The 15,714-nt window shown below is 47.2% G+C and overlaps 1 pseudogene; it reads right to left on the bottom strand.

The window, feature by feature from the left end:
• Positions 1 to 765: 765 nt before the first annotated feature.
• Positions 766 to 923, bottom strand: LOC121154434 (annotated as a pseudogene).
• Positions 924 to 15,714: the final 14,791 nt, after the last annotated feature.

Raw genomic sequence — 15,714 nt, 5'->3', positions numbered from 1 at the left:
TTTTCTTTGAATTGACAGATACCAGGAGGAAAGGCTAATCTTTTTAGCTTGAGTAGATAATGCTTTAAATTACACAAATTATTAAAATGCTTACCAATTTTATCTGTTACTGAAGATGCATTGATTTATTTGAAAGGCAGAGCTACCCAAAGAAGGAGGGAAACACAGAGGCAGATCTTCCTGGTTCACACCCGAAACGGCTGCAATGGCCAGAGCCAGGCCAGTAAGAAGCCAGGAGCCAGGAACTTCTTCTGCCTCTCCCCCATACATACAGAGGTCCAAGGACTTGAGACATCCTCTGCTACTTTCCCATGCCATTAACAAAGAGCTGGATGGGAAGTGGAGCAGTGGGAGCTTGAACTGGCTGCCCTGTGGGATGAAGGCACCACAGAGGTAACCTTAACTAACCACACCGCAGTGCTGGGCCCTAAAATTCATTTTAATATTTGAAAATGGGAGTGTTTGTGGGAGCAGTTGATATACCATTTAGGATGCCCCAATTACATATCACAGTGTTTGGATGCAAGTCCTGGCTAAAGCCCTGATTCCAGATCTCTGCTGTTGTGCACCCTGGGAGGCAGTGGAGGATGACTCATGAACTTACATCCCCACACACACGTGGGAGCTGCAGAGGGATTTCTTAGCTCTGGGCCTCGGGCTGCCTGAGCTCTCATTGTTGCAAACATTTGAGAAGTGAACCAAGGAGTGCCACAACACAACACAACACAACACAACACAACATAACACATCTCTTTCTCCTGCCTTTTAAACAAATATTTTCAAAAATAGAGTGCTAAATTCATGTACCACTGAAAATCATCCCATTAACCAGCAAGATATTATTGATCTAAACTTTGGGAAATGTAATAACATCTGTGTATAGGACACTACACTTGATCTTAGCCAAAAGGCCGAGAAGCGATGTATCTGGGTATAGGAGAAGCTCCACCGAAACAAGAGGGACTCTGTGCGGTCTGCATTTCCCTTCTCCTGACTTTTCGCTCGTCTGAAGCCTCACAGTTGTCTCTGGAATGAACCATGGCCTCACTCTCGTAAAACTTTCACTCCTGCCATGGTGATGTTTGCACACTGAGAATTGATGGGCAGAACACACCTGACTCAACCCCTCAGACAGGCAGGAAGTCACAGCACACAGCTGTGGATCAGGCTTCAGCAGCTCTCTCAGACGGCTCAAATGCTCTAAAGGACCACACTGGTCTATTTCCCCCAGTGTTATTCCAATTAGACAATAATAACTTCCTCCCCGTCTTCTAAAATGTCTGTACTTAGTTAGCTAAAGCAATATTTTTAATTCTTTTCTCAACTATTATATCTCTAGCTACAAAATTGTAAGTAATAGGAAAAAATTCTAGATAAGCAATCAAGGGAATTATATCAACTCAATCTCTAACCGATCCTGGCAGCTTCAGGCAAGGCTTGATCCAGGCAAGCTCCATTGAACTCTTTGCATTTATTTGCCTTATTTTCTTTTCTTCTTTGTGGCCTCTCTCCTCATCATGCTAAAGGACTCATTTATGCTCCCCAAATCACCTGTCTTTAGATAAGCAGTCATAGATCAGCTTCCCCAATCAAGCATTCCCAGCAAAGTCCTGGAGTCTGTTGTGGTTGGGAATCCTGGTCCACCTCTCCATGCCTGAATCAATGACTGCCTGTCACCAGGAGACAGGGCCCTGCATCGCTGCTCCCTAAGCCGGTCAACTGTGCCAAAGACGTGTGAGCTGATGGTGGAACAGGAGGAGACCTCACCAGGGAAACCAAGGGTTCGCAAGAATGCTGGATAGATGTTGGGGCAGGAACCACACTCATTTAGTCTATTGGTTCACTTGGAGCCTATCAGGGCTGCTTTGCTTCTAATTGGAGAGTGAAAGTGGCTATAAAAAGAAGAAATGAACAGTTTTCTTTCACATCTAAAACATGGGGGTGGAAATTGGCAGTGCTGGAGTGAGGGCTTCCTGAAGAAGTTAAGCATTTGCATGCAGCTATTCTCAGCCACCTCTTGGTCTTGGGTTAGATGTTGAGGACCCAGCCTGTTATCCCAGCTTGGCAGCTGGAGGAAGTAGACATGTAGGGTGAAATGGGGGTGGGGAAAAATGGGATCCCTCCCCCCAGCTAAACTCACAGCCACTTAGCTCTCATGGCTGTGTATAGCTCCACGGCAGGGAAGTCTGGAAAAACACTGCCCTTTATTCCAGATGGTTTAAAATTAGAATATTCTTAGTTTCTGAAACATGAATAGTTACCCAGGCTTGAGTTTAGCATCCAAAGAATGATTCCATCATATTTCATCTGACTCTTCAGACAGCAATAACCACGCCCTTCTGGGTGCTACCAGTGCCTTTTTCCTGGTCTAATAATGAATAGAGCCCAGGGCTAGGTATTAACCGCCCCACTGTGCAGGTGAAAAGAACAAATTCAAGAAGTTATAGCAACTTCACCCCATCCCAGGGAGGATATCAGAGCCAAGATTCACGCTGCGGTCTCTGTGTCTTATTCCACTGATGGTATTTTCCCACCTCCTCAGCAGAGGCCTCCTCTGAGAAGAGGGAGGAGTAAGGATGCATCTGAAGCTTCCAGTCTCAGGAGCGACCTTAAGAGCTGTCTGCGGATGGTCTCCTGGACAGTGGCAGGTGTGAGCTAGAGAGCAGCAGGAGGGTGCAAGTTATCTGAATCTGAGTGACCACAGACACTCATCGATTCTCCTGAGATGTTCCTTCTTAAAATAGAAATAGTGCATCCAATTGGACTTGCCAGTTTCACACAGAACTCAGTCCTGGTGCAGGATCACCTGACAGTTGGCATCCCTGTGGAGCTCAGCCATTTCAGAGCAGTGATTTTCCTGTAAGGCAAGCACTTCCCAGCTTCTGTGTGTGCTGCGTATGGCTTTGTGCTGAGCTCAGCCCCTCCAGCTCACCCTGCACACATTCCTGGCTGTGGGTGAGCACACTCAAGTATTTCTTTCCCTTTCAATGTCTTTGGACAATGCCAATGCTGCGAACTGCTCACCAGGGCCTTCCTAGGGGCTGTCAGGTGCCCCGATGGCTGCCTTTTGAAGGCCCTTGCTCAAAACAGATTTCAATTTTGATATAGCTTTGAAAGGCTGGCTGTGGATTTTCTCTCTTTTTTTTTTTTTCATTTTCTTCCAGGGCAGCTGACAGCTGACACAGTGTGAATGGTGTGAAGCCTCATAGAATTTATCTTTGGAGCCCATTTTTCCAGACCTTCAGCTTCACCTCTGGCTCTCTCGTCTCCCTCACCGCGTTCACACGGCCAGCTTCTCCTTGACTCAAGAACCAGACACCAAAAGCGAAGAGGGCAGCCTGGCCTTTCGATTCGGCATTCACGTGTATGTACACATATTCATACTGCGGTCTAAACCGGAGGTCCGTTCCACTCAAGTCTCCCCAGTAGCAAAGTTGCCATTGCCTCTTGCTCTGTCCTTGACCCTGAGCCTTTATCTCTCTCTCTCTCTCTCTCTCTCTCCCCATCCTTTGCTCTTTAATCACATCTGCTCCCTTTACCCAATCACCACCTTGAGGATGCTCAGTCTGCAGGGAGACCTGCCCCAGCCTAGACTACACTGCCTGAGTAAGAACACCACACTCACTCCCAGGTTCCACTGCTCCAGAGTGGGAATGGGTGGGGCAGTAGCAGTATGCCTTGGGGAATTTTCTCTGCTTGGTGCCCCAGGATCAAATCGGTTAGAAATGAAGTGACCCTTAGTCATCTTGGCCAATGGTCTGGCAGGACCCCAATCCCCTCCATGGATATCCAAATTCACAGATGTCTAGTTACGTCAACAAAACAGAATTTGTAGAGAACGTGCATGCATCCTCCCATCTACCTTAAATCATCTGGAAATCAGTTATAATCACCCATTCAGTGTAAATGCAGCGTGAGTGGTTGTTAAGCTGCATTGTTTAAGGAATAAAGACCAGCCAAAGAAGTCCGCGCATGTTCAGTACAGCCACAGATTCCTCCTGCTACAAAATATTTTTCAACCAAGGTTGGTTGAAAACATGGATGTAAAATCCAGGAATTGGAAGGCACAGATAAGGAAGCTGGATGCGAAACATAACCAGTTTTTGGAAGAGACTCCAGGCTCTGTATATTGCATTGCAGAGAGGCCCACATTGGAGGACTCCTCATTCCTTAGGCTCTTCAGGGGTTTAGCACAGAGGAAGCTCAGAGCCTAGGCTGGGGTGGAGATAAGTGCTCCGTTTCTCTGTGTAATTAGGTGAAAGCTTGGAGGCACTTGCTCTCGGTATCTCAAGAGGCAGAGGGCAGGGAACTGGGATTAAGTGGGGAAGCCATAAGGTTCTAACCCTGGGACAGGCAGAGCTCAAAGGAGAAAAGGCAGGCAAGGGAAAATCCTACGGAAAGAATTTTTTAAAGAAACGATTTGTTTCTATGTATTTGAAAGGCAGAGCTATGGAGAGAAGAAGAGACATAGAGAGAAAGATCTTCTGTTCACTGGCTCACACCACAGAGGGCTAGCTAGGCAGTAACCAGGAGCTTCATTCAGGTCTCCCACGTGGGTGCAGAGGTTCAGTCACTTGGGCCATCTGCTGCTGCTTTCTGATCACAGCAGGGAACCAGACCGGAAGAGCAGCAGCCAGGACTCACCGGACCAACACATGCAGGGCATGCTGGCATCAAGGAGGACAGTGGCTTAACACACTGTGCCACAACTCTACCCCAGAAAAAGGTGTAAGAGCAGTCATCAAATCTTTAAAAACAGAAACTGCTTCTTTCTTTCCCCCAGCTCTATCTGCATGTACTTGACAAATAAGATGTGTGTATTTTTCAAGCCTAGTGCCTTCTATCTTTTCCAGCACGAACGGGGTGAGCAGCGAAGATTGAAGCTGGACAGGCACAGCAAGCTGCTCTCCATGCTGGGGCGGCCACGGAGGACGCTACCTTACCATGCTTCCAGATCCTCTCACTCATCACCCAAGGTTACCTTCCCAGCATTTGATCTCATGCTGACTTGAGAAGGAACTTTCTGGAATGTTTCAATCTGTAATAATGAGTAAAATTTTTTTCAAAGTAAAAAAAAAAGTGCATTCATATATAAACTGATGATTTCACATTCAATACCGTTGTGAAATGGTTCCCACCACCAAGCCAGTCAACGCCTCCATCATTCACATAGTTACTGGTTGCCGGGTTTGGTGAGGGTGCTTCCGATGAGCCCTGCGCTGGATCCCAACTCAGCCTCAGTGACTACAGCACAGGTGCCTCAGACCATATAGATCTTGTGGCTGCAAGTTGATATTACACACACACACACACACACCACACACACACACTGGGGAGCAGAGACAGAGACAATCTTCCATCCACTGGCTCACTACCCCAAATGGCCACCACAGCCAGGTCTGAGCCAGACCAGAGCCAAAAGCCAGAAACTGCACATCCAGTCTCCCACATGGGTGGCAGGGACTCAAGTACTTCGATCATCTTCAGTTACTTCCTCACGTTTGTTAGTAGGAACCTGAATCAGATAGAACCATGTACTCTGAAGGGAGATGTTGATGTTTGCAACAGTGGCTTAACCCACTGAACCTCAACACTAGCCACTTCTGTCCTAACCACTAAGGGCCTCTTCTTTCATCTGTTCAGATTTTTAAAAACAATTTATTTATTTTTTAATTGCAAAGACAGATTTACAGAAAGGAGGAGAGACAGAGAGAAGGATTTACCATCCATTGGTTCACTCTCCAAATAGCTGCCAAGACTGGAGTGGAGTCAAGCCAGCAGCCAGGAGCCTAGGTCTCTGATGCACGTGCAGGCTCCGAAGACTTTGGGCCATCGTCCTCTACTGCTTTCCCAGACCACATTCAGGGAGCTGGATGGGAAGTGGAGCAGCCAGGACACAAACCAACACCCATATGGGATCCTGGGGAGGATTAGTCAATTGAGTCATAGTACCTCCCCCCAAACTAAGGGCTTCTTACACACACACACACACACACACACACTCACTCACACACTCCTGCTCCAGAGTCCACTCTGTATTGGAGTTGCAGGAAAAGGGAGGGAGGAGTAGAGAGCAGACAGCAGCCCAGACAGAGAAGTTAATGGGGTCACTGATCCAGCTGGGAGCAGGAATTGTGTAAGGGACACTGGGAGAATATATAAGATGACTTCTTAAGAACTGTCAGGAGTCCTCCAAAGTGAGAGATGGGGCTCCAGCCAATTTATTCAACCATTAAGGGTAACCCCAGCTGAGTGACCTGTTCTTAGCTGGAAATTGGCCAAGAGTACCCTGTCTCCCAGGGGTGGGGGCTCAGAGACTCTGCTTGGCACTCCTAGTCCCTGGTGCCTGCCACCTTGGAAGAGCCCTGGATATTGTTGTCAGGGCATCTCCTGGGGCAAGGAGCTGCCTCTGGTCTTGTCTCAGGCGCTGCAGGTAGAACACTATGGCTCTCAGCTGTTTGGCCGCACTTGAAGGGCAGATATACGTGTGTGTATGTTGGGCGGGGGGGGCACCCACTCTCCCCGAGCAGGTGTGAGGTCATGCCCCTGCCAACAGTCTGCCTTCTGTGGGGAGAAGATAGAGGCTTCTGGTGAGAAGGTCTATGTGTGGCTTCAGCCTTTTCACCTCCAGCTCCCCTTGTGTCCTGGGCAGGTCACATCACCTGTCAGTTCTATTCTTTCTTCATGCAGACAAGCTGTGGTATGGGGATGTAACCTCTGCCCCTACAGGGGTGTGGGTGACGAAGGAGGAGGAGGAGCGTTGAAGCCATGATAAGCATCTGACTTGGCACTGTCATCACCAGGTCTCTATGTGGGGTGCCTGCACCCTGACCAGATGTCAGCCTATGACAGGCAGCCCAGCCCTAAGAAGAGAAAGATGCCTGGAGGAGGGATCCAGTCAACTGTTCTTGCTGTCCCTGGCACCCCAGAATTCAGGGCTCTTAGCAAGCCAGGATACTCCAAGGGTAGAGGAAACTCCACAAGTTAAAGATTGCAAGGACACCCAGCCTATCCTCCGCTCAGACCCAACTCCAGCTGTCCAACTGTCTGGCCTTGCCACAGCTCCACTTGGTGGCTTGGCCAGCAGACAGTCCCAGAGGTCCCCTGCATCTGCTTTCTTGAGAACAGAGGTACCATAGACCATCTGTACCTGGGAAACAGTGGGCAGGTCCAGGCCTGACCCACTGCTCCTGGCCATGGCTTGTTTTTCCCAGCACGAGGCTCTTGTTCCTCATTAGTCATGAAGCCCCAGGCCAGGATAGCGGACCTGGACTTGGGAGAAAGCCAGATACTCAATACGCCCCTCCTTCTGATTTCAGGGCCTCCAGGAACCCTTTGCCTCACCTTGTTAGCAAGCCTTAGTTTATTACTCATCTGTGAAATGGAGATGCTGCCCAATGAGCAAGGAGCAAGCCTGGGTTCTGCCTGAAGCAGCCCCTTATCTCTCTGGGGCCCCTGGCTTGTGGATGGATGTCTTGCCAGCTCCATAGAACCTGACAAGTGAAGGGAGTGTCTCAATCCCTCCCCTACAGAAAGAGGAGTCAGGTGACATTTTGTTTCCTGTCCTGTCCCCTATCCTTGGACGAAGTAGCTGGGTCCCTCTGATGGTCTGAGTGGGTTCCAGGTCCCAGGATGAGGGAGGCCTGGGATCCAGGAGCTTTCTCTAAAGAGCTTGGAGCCCCAGCCAAGCTCAGGGTCCAGAGGGAGGAGGAAGGTCTAGGGGTAGGGATACCATTCCATTCTGGGGAGTAAGGTGTTTGAGAGCACACGGTCATTGCATCCTAGCAAATTTGCCTCACCTCTGCTCCCAGTTGACTGTGCACCTGAACCTGGGTGTTTTGAATAGGCATCTTAGTCAGCCTTCTGTTGCTATAGTGAAATGCCCAAGGCTGAGTACTCTGTAAATAAGAGGTTTAATTAGCCCACAGCTGTAGGGCATTGGCGCTGATGAGTACCTCATGGCAGATGGCAGGAGCACAGATGAGCAGCAGCTTGGGACAGTGCCAAGATCCCCAATGACCCCTTCCTCCGGGAAGCAATCTAATCCCAGTGACCTACATTAATCCCTGATGAGAGTGGTGCCCCATTGACCTGATTATCTCCCAAGAGGTCCCATCTCTTAAAGGTGCCATCACCTCAATACCTCCACACTGCAGGGCAATCTTTCACGGCATGAACCCTAAGGGGAACACACTGGAACCACTCCCAAGCTAAAGCAGGAGGCAGCCATGTCAGTTAAAGTCTAGAGTACATTTCAAGACACTTGGCACCAGAGCGGAACCAATCTGAAGCAGGACCCAGAAGCGCCCTACTGGTCTCCCAGGTAGATGCAGGGGCCCAAGGATTTGAGCCATTCTCCACTGCTTTTCCAGGCTACAAGCAGGGAGTTGGCTGGGAAGTGGAGCAGTCTGGACAGGAAGTGGCACATGCAAGGCAAGGATTTAGTCACTAGTCCGTTGCATCAGGGCCGCATTGACTGTTCTTAATAGGTACGTTTTATACAAAAGGATAGAAAACCCATCCCAAACTGAGTTATCCACAACTTCCCCTCAAACAAACAAAAAAAGAAAGAAAGAAAGAAAGAAAGAAAGAAAGAAAGAAAAGAAAGAAAAAAATGTCTTAGCCTTGCAATTAAACGTCACATTAATGACTTCAGACACCCATTGATCCAGAGACTTGAGGGCTTCAAGCGCAACCTTAGGTTCTTGCTTCTTCACACCACAGCTCCTGCATAATAGCAGCAAGATGTTTGCAGGACACTTAAGGGTGCCCTAACCTCCCATCTCATAGTCCAGCAGGACGACCAGAAGCATTACCTGCAAGGACTCAAGCTCAGCCTTGGGTTTGCTTGCACCCAATTTGACTGTCTTGGTCCCATGTTGGCAGCCTTTTCTTGGCCAATCATTGAGCCAGGGAAAGAATGGGGCATGAAATGTGCTGACCGGACCAGGCAGATTATCCCTATGGAGACCAACGGGGAAGCCTCTGCCAGCTACCAGTGTCCTAACAATGTTCTCAAATTAAAATCAAGAGCTGAATCCAGAGGCAGGGTCAATGAATGCCAGATAAGCAAGTAATACCCATATCACACAGTGATTAAGATGAGCTAAATAAACCCCTTTGGTAATTCAGGTGAGACTTTCGTAGTTAGATCCCTGTTCTATCTTTTTAAAAAATAGTTTATTTATTTATATTTGAAAGGTAGGAAGACAGGCAGACTGGTTTATTTCCTAAATGCCTACCACAGCCGTCAGGTCTGAGCCAGGCTGAAGCTAGGCGATGGGAACTCGGTTCAGGTCTCCCACTTGGATAGCAGTACCTGAAGCACTGGAACCATAACCAGTTGCCTCCCAGGCTGTGCATCAAGAGCAGGGGAACCAGAACTTGGAGTTCAGAGACTCCAATAGTGGACGGAGGTGTCACTGCACCAGATGTCCACTCCTCTATAAAGTAGGACAGGATAAGTCCCCTGTCCCTCTAAGCAGAGCACTGACCTTGCCCGGAGGGGCAGGTGGCCTTTGTCCCTGTGCCTCAATCTCCTGGGAGTCCTCAGCCTGTTATAAAAAAGGCCCTCCAAATCCTTTCACCCTGACCTGGAGTGGCATGTAATATACCATGAGGAAATTCACTATGTTCATCGCAGAAACAGCCTCTCTCGGAAGAGCTCAAGCTGAGTTTGTAACTACAGAGATCTAATTGTCTTCTCTGCAGAAAGACAAGGAGTGGAAAGCACTTTCTCTAATTAATTGGTCTCTTACTTGTGCCCAGAACTTCAGGGGGCCTGAGGGGAGATCTCTGGGCACTTAATCAGGGACAGGGAGACCTCAGTCACCACCTGTCTCCCATGAGCTGAGTTCTGAAGAGTGACAAGCCCAAGACAGCTTGTTCCTGCTCTCGAGTGCTAAATCATGGCAGGCCAGCACCTGTGAGAGAGTGGTTCCTGTCTTCCTTCTGCCCTGTCCGCTATTCTAACATCCCTGTTCTACCTGGAGCAGATAAGCTGATGTGCAAACGCTGAGCTGCTGGCTTATTACCATCACCTGGTTCATGGAGGCATCAGTCTTTCAAAATGTTTGTGGAGAATGAAATTTTTAAAAAATTAATCATTTTTGTGCAAAAACATGTTGAAAATCATGCAGGGTTTCTTCCTGGTATGCATTTGCCATATATTTTCTGGAATCTCATCCCCTTTCTCACGTGTCTCTTCAGCTCCTGTAAGTCTCTTCACCCTATCCTTTCCCTAGCATCCCCTCAAGCACCCCCTCACCCCCCAACATCCTTAACAGAGGATTTTGTATGCAATCCAATGACATTTCTCCATCATGGCTGTGCAAGGCTGAGCAATGGCTCCCATGATGTCCATGCTCTAATCTCAGAAACATGCAAGAGAATTTTTAACAATGTTTCTTGAGTTGGGGAAGTTACCCAGGTTGTCTAGGAAGACGTGATATAATTACAGAGGGCCTGGAAATAGCAGAACAGGGGGTAAAAGTAGGGAGAAAGTTGAGAGAGAGAGAGGATGGATGTGACTGTGAGCTAAATCATGCTGGCAGTCTCTAGAAGCTGGAAGAGGAGAAAGCATGGTCTGGTCCCTGAGGTTCTCAAAAGGAACCAGCCAGCTGCCACCCTGATTTCAGTTGCTTTGTTTCAAGCCACTACACTTGCAGGAATTTGTCAAAGAATACACTGACTTTGCCTAGAAGATGTCAAGAGGAGAGATGGGTGGAGAGAGGGTTATATCTGTTTGGAGGGCACTTGACAATGGAAGCCCCAAAGCACTGCCTGGACCCTAAGTTCTTGGCACTTCAGGGAAGCTGTGGTTTGCAATTTTTCTACTCAAAGTTGGAGAGTGTGAAGCTGGGAGACTGAGCTGCCACCCTGGGACTCAGCATCTAAGGCGTTCACAATGCATCACTGGGATCTACCTGATTCTATCTGTCCACCCTCTGATAGGTTGTTGTCCTCAGGGTCCCCCAGCCCATGTCCTAACCAAGAGCTTCAAGAGAACCCTAGAAGAAAGGTTTGCCACACTGGGAAACACTGCCCTTAGACGTGAAAGGGAACCGGGGAGACTAGCAAGCTCCCTACGTGTGGCAGGGAGAAGACAGGCCACAGAGGGTAAGAAACGAGGCCCAGTGTACATCATGCATCCAGGCATCCTCCCTGCAGCACTTCTCCAGTTGCTTGGGAAAGTCAAGAGGATGCCACTAAACAGTCCTGCATTTACTGAGCATCTACTCAATGTTGGATTCTGATGCTTTCTGTCAAAATCCTGCTTTATTCCTCATAATAATCCTATGAGGAAAGGATTGTCATATTTCCATTTCACAGTTGAGGGCATAATTGCCTATTCTTACTCAAGCCTTGAGATCAATCATATTGAGGGAGTGTTAAATGTAGTCACTCTAGCTGGGGTAATTGACAAACACCAGAATCTCAATGGCTTACATCTGTCTCTTGCATAAAATCCAGTTGTCTTCTATATGAAATTCACTGTCGTTCAGGGATCCAGACTCTTCTTTCTGAGGTATTGTCTTCCCCAAGGTCCTCTGGGTCTTTCTATTCCAGCTGTGAATGGAAAAAAAGCAAGAAATAGTTCCCAGGGCCCAGAGTGGTAGCCTAGTGGCTAAAGTCTTTGCCTTGCATGTGCCAGGAACCCATATGGGTACCAGTTATAATCCTGGCGGCCCTGCTTCCCATCCAGCCTCCTGCTGTGGCCTGGGAAAGCAGTCCAGGATGTCCCCAAATCTTGGGACCCTGCATTTGCTTGGGAGATCCGGAAGAGGCCCCTGGATTCTGGTTTTGGGTCAGCTAAGCTTCGGTTATTGCAACTGCTTGGGGAGTGAATCAATGGATGGAAGAGCTTCCTCTCTGTATATCTGAATTTGCAATAAAAAATAAATAAATCTTAAAAAAAGAAACAGATACCAGCAGAAGGAACTTCAGGGCACAGGTATGGAGATGGTGACGCCACTGAAGACAACATCCCATTGGCCAGAACTCAATCACATGACAATATCTAACTGCAAGGAAGCCTAAAAACATGTATCCAGAAGGAAGGACCCTCCACATCTGTGCCACTGTCTTGGAAGGTGAACAACAAAGAGTCACTGGTAAACTAAAAACTCAGTTTCTTAATGGAGCGGCCACAGGAATGGTGATTCCATCAACCTAATAGAGAGAGCAGGTGTCCCTACACACCTGTGAGAATGATCAACAGTCCATCATTATGCTGTTTAAATGTATCACGACCTGCAAGTACAGACACTGATCGAAAGCCCAGCATGCTATTGTCCAGACGTATTTAACAGTTTCATTGGGAGTTCATCTTTTATTCAGGAGTAGAGATGCACCTTCAGTGTACCTTCACTTCATGGCATACTTGCCTCCATTATATAATTCTTCTAGATAAATATATGCATACGCATGTTTACCTATATATTTATTGATCCTTCATTTTGCGTGAAGATTGTTTTGTATCAGAGAGAATATATGGTATTTGTCCTTTTGGGGTTGGCTTATTTCACTGAGCATGATGTCTCTGGTTTGGACCATTTTCTTGCAAAGGGTAGATGTTTCCTGTTTCTAATGGCTGAGTAGTATTCCATAAAATAGGATGTAGTGTGGTTGAACAAATATAATATTATTATTAATCTATAGGGGAGAACAGAGGGTGTAGGGGAGGGGGTGGAATGAGGTATATGGAAGGAGAGATCCCTGAGCCTAAGAAACTGTAACATGAAGGCAGATTCCAGGAAATAGCAGAGCATAGGCTGATGGCAGAGGGTACCTGGAGACCCACGGATGCAGGGACGCAGAAGAGACAACAGAGTGGTGTTGCAATGACCCGATACCCCAGCAGTAGTCAGCAAGTGCAAGCCAAGCTCCAAAGGCAGCCAGAGCTGCACCAGCAGCCAGACACTGCTTGAAGCAGAAATGAAAGAAAGGCTGTGCCAGCAATGGTCTGGCCATAGCACAGACTCGCAGCAGGTGGAGAGTGGTGAGCCAAGAGCTGAAGAGAGGGAGACCATTGTGGAAGTCTAGCACAAGAGCCTGGACCTGAAACTCACTGCAGGGAGTAGCACAAGTGACTACAAATGAAGAGCCAGGTACCAAAGATAATCAGTAAGATCGACCTAGAGACCTGTGGGTGACACAGCTTAGAAACCTGCCCTAATGAGAAGAATCTGCTAACCATAAGTACAGTGACCAAGAGCAAAAGAAGAGATAGAGACACAATGAATATTACTGATGCCGCCCCTGCAAAGGAGCAAAAGCCTTTGTCAACCTCACAGTTAACTGAGGAAGACATTGAGAAAATGGGGAATAAATAATTTGAAAAACTTGCTCTGAAGCTTCTTATAAACAATAAGAAGCACATACAGGAGTTCAAACAATTTAAGGACTATGTTACACAGGAAATGGCAAAAATCAAGCCAAATTATTGGGAATGAAGGACACAATTAAGCAAATTAAAAATCTAGAGGAAAGCCTCAATACTGGAATGAGTGAGGCAGAAGAAAGAATCTCAGAATTGAAAGATATTTCTTGCCACAATAGCGAAGCAATCAAAAAGCTAGAAGCAGAGGTGGATCAAGCTTTTAAAAAAATACTGAAGAATTAAGAGACATTGAGAGTTATGGGAGTTCCAGAAGGCACAAAAGGAGAAGCTGGGTTTAAAGTTACATTCAATGAAATAGTGAATAGAAACTTTCCTAATCTGCAAAAAGAACTGTGAAACAATGTACAGGAGGGGCACAGAATTCCCAACAGGACTGATCAAAAGCGATCTTCATCACATCACATGATAATAAAGCTTTCTTCAGTCAAATACAAGGAAACAATCTTTAAATGTGTACATGAAAAAAAATCGGTTGACCTATAGAGGAACCCCAAACAGACTCAGAGTTGACCTCTCATAGGAAACTCTACAGGCCAGAAGAGATTGGAGTGACATATTTCAGATTATAAAAAGAAAAAATTGTCAGTCCAGAATAGTGTACCCAGCAAAATTTTCCTTTGTCTTTGAGAATGACAGCAGATAAAGACTCGGAGTTTTTGCCTCTTCCAGACCCGCCCTATAAAAGATACTTTAAGATGTTCTCTTGGCAGAGAAAAGAAATAACATCTATTAAAACCGAAGACAAATGTGGAGAACATCCCAGTAAAGTGACAACAGAAGACTAAATCACGAACAATGAACAACCCATTGCTAAAATAAATGGCTTAAATCCATCAATCAAACAGCATACTTTAGTGGTCTGGATCAAAAATCAAAATCCATCTATCTGCTGTCTATAGGAGACAGATTTCACTAACAAAGAGAAGCAGAAATTGAAATTGAAAGAATACACCGGTACACTGCATCTCTATTCCCAAATCAAATTCTCAATGAACAGAAGACGCCAAGAGCTGCGACTTTATCAACAAGCAAAGGGAGTTGGTGTCAGCTTGGAAGACAAAGGGAAGTTCTGGGTTTGGGGCCACCAGTGCCAGTAGGATGCATGCCCTCACCACTAGGAGGAGTTTGAAAGGGTCCTTCCTGACTGGTCTGAGCTGAGAAACAAGTGTACCGTGATGCTGAGTCTACATTACCGATGAGTATGGTAATCTCCTTCAATAGCCCAGTGGGGTCACATTCTAGGCCAGGATCATCTTTGTCCTGTGTTCCTTCCTAGAACAGGTCTGTCCAAATCTCAGCCAACACGCTCCCAAACAGCCAACATGCAGAACCTCTGTTCTGTCCTGGACCCTCTTCCACCAGGACAAAGACACATCTACCTTCAAAGAACTCACAGGTTAAAAACGAAGGCTTAGGCAATAGCAGTAGAGATGCAGAATGAGGGGAATGTTGGTGCTCAGGCAGCATCAGGCCAGGGATGTCTCAATACAACCCTGCTGCTCTCCTCCTTCCCTGCAGGGCTCCAAAGCAAGAGAGCTGTCTGCAAGAAGCAAGGACTAAGTGGGAAATCGACACAGCACTTAATTAACTGGACAAGCAGTCTGATGTCAACAGCTCCCCCACCACCTCCCTAAGAGCAGAACTCTTCTGGTACAAGCTGGACTGCAACGCACAGCTGGAGGCTGGAGGCTTAATAGACCTTCTTCCTAAAAGAGGAGCTCTTTTCTGAATCTGAATCTTATGTCAGTATGAACTGGGCCTGAGGAGCAGAAAAAAATCATGGTGTACTACCTACCCCAAGTGCTTTCACGCACACAAAGAGCTGCCTGGGCAGAGAGAGGCAAGATTGGCTGGGGGACTAAGCTGTACCATTCACTCCCGGGGTGGAACTAGAAAGATATAGGCAGATAGCATGCCTGGGGAGAACCAACAAGAAGAATTCTCTCCCCTGTGGTTCTTGTCCTGTGTACATTACGGCCAGTACTGGAGCCCAAATGCTCCAAGTTCCTGTGATTCAGCCACCACGACACAGCTACTGCATTCAGATGTCACCCCATCAAAGTTCTTCTGTGTATACCACTGCAACAGAGGACTGAGCCAAGAGATTCGAACTGAAATGGAGGGAGTGGGTGACTCAGTGGGCATTTTCCATGGAAGATGGAGTGGAACCCAATGAATGGATTCTCCAAATATAGAATACAGATGTTGGGTGTTACCCCTGGGACCCTTGGGTAGGGTGCATTGAGTTGTATTGCTTGACTACAGTATAAACAGACCTACGAAGTACTATGCCAAGTGAAACATGGGCACAA

This window comes from Ochotona curzoniae, unplaced genomic scaffold (genome assembly GCF_017591425.1).
Source record: "Ochotona curzoniae isolate NIBS_2020 unplaced genomic scaffold, NIBS_Ocur_1.0 contig_1, whole genome shotgun sequence".
NCBI classification, from domain to species: Eukaryota; Metazoa; Chordata; class Mammalia; order Lagomorpha; family Ochotonidae; genus Ochotona; species Ochotona curzoniae.
The sequence above is the reverse complement of the archived record's forward strand: the minus strand, read 5'-3'. Positions and strand labels throughout refer to the sequence as shown.